A 4,805-nucleotide genomic window follows, 5' to 3' on the forward strand; every position below is an offset into this window, starting at 1 on the left:
TATTTTATACAAGTTAACGTTCGGCGGGTTTACGGACGAGGTGACCTTCATAAGCTGCAAATGTCAAACATCAATGCAACATTAAATGTCCTCGGCGTTATGCATTTTTCACTTGGTATAAAATGAGAAGAGCGCCAGAGTCATGAAGTTATTAAATCTCCGTCAATATCACGTTATCTTCATGAGGCAATGCAAAAGAACATCAAAAACGTTTTTAACAATTTATAAACACTTTGAGGTTTCATAAAAAATGCACATAAAAGTAGAGAACTCCAAACATTGGTCACCCGTTAAATTGAATTTCCGCCTTGAAGCAGGTTGCAGGTCGACCTAATAAGATACTGATATTAGCTAGCGTAAAAGTGAAAGTAAAGAACTCAAGATGAATGAATCTATCCACCAAATCTTAATGAACGTCAAAAACAGACACTGTTTTTCTTTCATGAAACATTCTTTCATTTTTTATTGTCATTCCTTACAACAAAGTTGACGAAAAATAATTACAGGTTGCCAGAAGCTTCAGGGGTTGTACCCCGTTGTTACAGCTCGTCTCGCACAAATTCTCGGGGTACGAGACATTTGAACCCACTCCATGGGCGGTCAGCTGACAACTCTGTTATATACGAGGCTGTTCTTCACCACATATCATCCCAAACAAGAGATTCTTCAGGGGTCAACTAGGGTCACACTCCTTATGGCTTGCTCTCGACCCTAGAAATTTAAAATGAAGATAAGTTTAAGACCGACACGTAAGTTTAGCGGGTATTGACCTTTGAAAACATGTTTTAAATGTGTACACTTGACCTTAGGCTGTCTGTATATTTTGTTTCTTGAGTGTTTATACAACTGTAGTTTTTAGACCTTTTCAAGTACTCTCAGTGACCTGTTGCTTTAAAATATTTCAAGTATAACTTACGATTGACCAATTATGTTTCAGTGAACACACGACGTCAAGCTTGTTCATTTTCTAGATATGGCTAACTTTAATTCTAGAGGGACTCGAAATGTCACACAATTTTGATCTCTTTCCATAAACCCAACTACTTCCTCTTTATCCCTTACTTTTCTGATTTACATGGCAAATTGGATATCTTGGCAAACTTGATTTAATTTTACTTAATTGAACCACCTTTAGTGGGATTAACAAGATGACTGCATATACAAGTGACAAAGGTTAACTTATTTTGTTTAAGCTTCAACGAAAGGTAGAGCAATGGTCGAAAAACGTTGATATTTCTAATATAATACAACAAAATTTGTATTTATCTAATTAAAATTTAGCTGACAATAAATGGAGTTTAAAATGATAATGGAGATAGGAATTAAATAGATCCATTGAAACAACATGAATCGAGAAAAGAGCAAACACGGACTTCTAAAAATTTCAGAAGGGAGTCAGTTGCCATTGAGGAGTAAGTATCCCTGCCGAAAGGTCACACTTGGTCTGTGCTCCTTGTCATGGCATATGGAAATCCATAGATAATTCAGAGTGTAAATTATGGTCTAACTATTTTGTATGAAAAACCTCAGTCAGCATCCAACTAATGATTGATTATATTTTCTGACAAGATCATTGTAGGGACAATAGAACTTGGGAAGTGGTGTCTTTAAAAGAAACTGTTGATATCCTTATTACATTAATTTGTTTGTCTATAGCTTGCTTCCTTTTAGACAGTATTCGTACGGAGGGCTAGCTTCTGCGTATCGAATCAACTGGGAAACAGATTAACCTTTTTATGCAGGTGATGAGGGTTATATTACTATGAATATAAATATATACGGGAAGTAGACGATACGGAAGTGCAAATCATTAAGTATATCATAAAATTTTATATAAAGGGTTACCAATCAGGCCCTTTTCTAATAAAATATGTAACCAGAAGTCATTGATGAGACTGTAGCTCTACTGGTCTGTATGTATAACAAAGGAAAAGTAGCACTTGGAGTTGATACTTTGCAACAGGCAGCAATAAATAGAATTATGTATCTTAGTGTAGTCTACCTTTGTGCCAAGTTATATTAAAATCAGACCAAAACTGTAGGAGGAGTTGTTTTTTAAAGGAATTTCACAGAAATTTCTATTTTTAGTAACCATGGCAACACCGTTCACCCAAAACCAATGCACTAAGATATGTATCTTAGTGTAGTCTACTTGTGTGCCAAGTTATATTGAAATCATACCAAAACTGTATGAGGAGTAGCGTTTTAAAGATCTATCACAGAAATTTCTATTTTTAGTAACCATGGCAACATCGTTCATCGAAATCCGAAACCGATACACTAATTTATGTATCTTAGTGTAGTCTACTTGTGTGCCAAGTTATATTGAAATCAGACCTAATTTGTAGGAGGAGTAGCATTTTAAAGGAATTTCACACAAATTTCTATTTTTAGTAAACATGGCAACACCGTCCACCCAAATCAAAAAACCGATGCAGTTATCTACGTATCTTAGTGTAGTCTACTTATGTGCCAAGTTATATTGAAATCAGACCAAAACCGTAGGAGGAGTAGCATTTTGAAAAATGCATTACAACTTGTCGAGATGTTTTTTCCCCATTTCCACAATCCTTTTGTTCGATTCAGAGAGTAAAACAAAATTATTATCGCATTTAAGCTCTTCTGGTCTCTGACCAGTGAAGCTAAAAATGAAATAACTGCGTCCGACTCTGTGGTATCTTTTATTTGAATTAAACAAAGGTACATGTATAAATAGCGTCGCATACCAATGGAAAGAACTTAGGCCAAAGTTAAAGTTAGGCCAAAGTTAAAGGCCAAAGTAAGAGTTCTCATTCTCTTATGTATAATTTGAAAAAAAAATGTGCTTCACAAAAATAAGACTGTCATTCCGACAGATTGTTGAACGATTTGATATCCAGAAATTACATAAATATGGTCAAACAGAAACTCGGAGCATATTTTTTAACATCAACTTCGAGGATTTTGAATGGACGATCAAAATTTTTACCTAAGTGATTGAACAAGTTATCAATGACAAGGTAGAAAAATTAAGGAGTTCAATTTGTAATGAAGAGACAAGTGTATACGGTTTCAAAAATAATTAATCTTCATTTACAATGGTTGTATAAAGTTTTGAAAGGTCGTTTGTTTTGATGTTGTTAAATTTTGCAAAAATATTGTGATTTCAATTTGTCCCAATTTTTTTTCGTATTTTTTAAGTATCGTCATCTGATTTACACTTCTTCTTGAATACATATTCGTACAGTATCCTGGAATTTCTCCTTCACTTCTGTCAATATTCTTGTAAGGGTTAAGAAAGAGGCTTAGTAGAACATTCACTGGAACTCTCTGTATCTTTGTCTGTAAGGATTTTTATGAAGTTAAAGGGATTTTTATGAGTTAAGGAGTTAAAGCATTTGAATATAAATTAAAATTCAATTTAACTGTTAGGAAAAGTATTTAAGACATGCAGACATTATGAAGAGTTTTCTTCATAGAAAGGAAGCTATGGGTGTAAGATGGATGGACGATTTGCAGAATTAATCCCAGCTCCCCCAAAATGCAGTTTAAATTATGGTCGTTACAAACTTGTGCTAATTTTGTTACCTGCTTCTAATAAAGCTCAGAAATATTTAAATTGAGGAAAAATACCATTTTAAAAAATGTTTCATATATCTTTGTTTAAATACAATATTGAAATTTGGTTACAATTGCTTTTTTTTTTAAATAGTGAGGAACTGGCCCTTGCGATAAACAATCGTATCCCACTGCGGGACGTGGATACCAGTAATTTGGATGAGACTGCATAAAGCGAGGTCCCGTGTCGCAGTATGACACGTGATAAAGAATGACTCTGAGTGCCGAGTATATAGGTATGAACTTGTAGCCCTCCATCGGCCGGTGGCATCTCAGTTAGACTGGAATTCTCGAGAAGCACGTTAATCAACGAACAATTGTAATTTTTTTTTAAATATTTAAGATATGACACTCGATAAACAATTACTCACTGACTAAAGCTTAAATAGACTTTTGCATTTTAACGGTTAGTCTTCACATTTCATTTAGATTACCCAAAGATACATAATTCAGATTATACAGTGCACTATGCATTTATTGAAAACTACAAAGGCAAATGTGCGTTTTGTCGTTTATCTGTTTGGGCCAAGGGACATAAATTAATTTTGATTTAACATAGCTTTGTTATACCTTTTCATTTTTTTTTTACATACATGTATTTTGTACTGTCTTTTGTGATGAAACCTCAGGCCCGTCACTGTTGAACACCAACAAATGAAAATGAGATTTAGCTCCACTCATTCTGTGATGTAAGCGGTCCACATCTCATCGACCGGTCCAACATTTCACTCAGCGGTCAAACATCGATTTTTTATGCCCGCTCATCAAAACATTAGAAATGTTAGACTTTTTTTACGTATAGATATGTATAGTAACAAATTTTTAAAGGTATAACAATGTCTACTAATGTCTTATTGTTTTTCATTTCAATGATAAATGTTGCATGCCGTTGTTACCAGTATTACCGTATATATTTACATGAATTAACTAAAACAGTATTTTTAAAAAGCTTGCTCTTTTCATTTTTTTGACATGATTTTAGAAAAACTTTTAGAAAAAATGTTTTGTCATATGTATGTAATGTATAGCAAAATTTCCCCATTATATTGCTTTGCATGAATGTTGCAAAAAATAGAATCAAATCAAAATGTTTTCTTCATAATCTTTCTTTCATTCAATAATAAGCGCAGTGTAGACTTCATCAAGGACCATTACACACTTTGCAGTTTGCTTGTATGTTGTTTTATGTCCCATTCCAGAATTTATCA

At 33.7% G+C, this 4,805-nt stretch overlaps 1 long non-coding RNA gene across 1 annotated transcript; it reads right to left on the reverse strand.

The window, feature by feature from the left end:
- Nucleotides 1–207: 207 nt before the first annotated feature.
- Nucleotides 208–4,292, reverse strand: LOC134233871 (uncharacterized). Its single transcript, XR_009985081.1, has 2 exons — nucleotides 4,191–4,292; nucleotides 208–711 (listed from the first exon to the last, which is right to left on the reverse strand). It is a non-coding gene; the product is annotated as an uncharacterized LOC134233871 (long non-coding RNA).
- Nucleotides 4,293–4,805: the final 513 nt, after the last annotated feature.

Source organism: Saccostrea cucullata, unplaced genomic scaffold (assembly GCF_032062105.1).
Source record: "Saccostrea cucullata isolate Sc308-1 unplaced genomic scaffold, CSIRO_AGI_Scuc_v1 ctg432, whole genome shotgun sequence".
NCBI classification, from domain to species: Eukaryota; Metazoa; Mollusca; class Bivalvia; order Ostreida; family Ostreidae; genus Saccostrea; species Saccostrea cuccullata.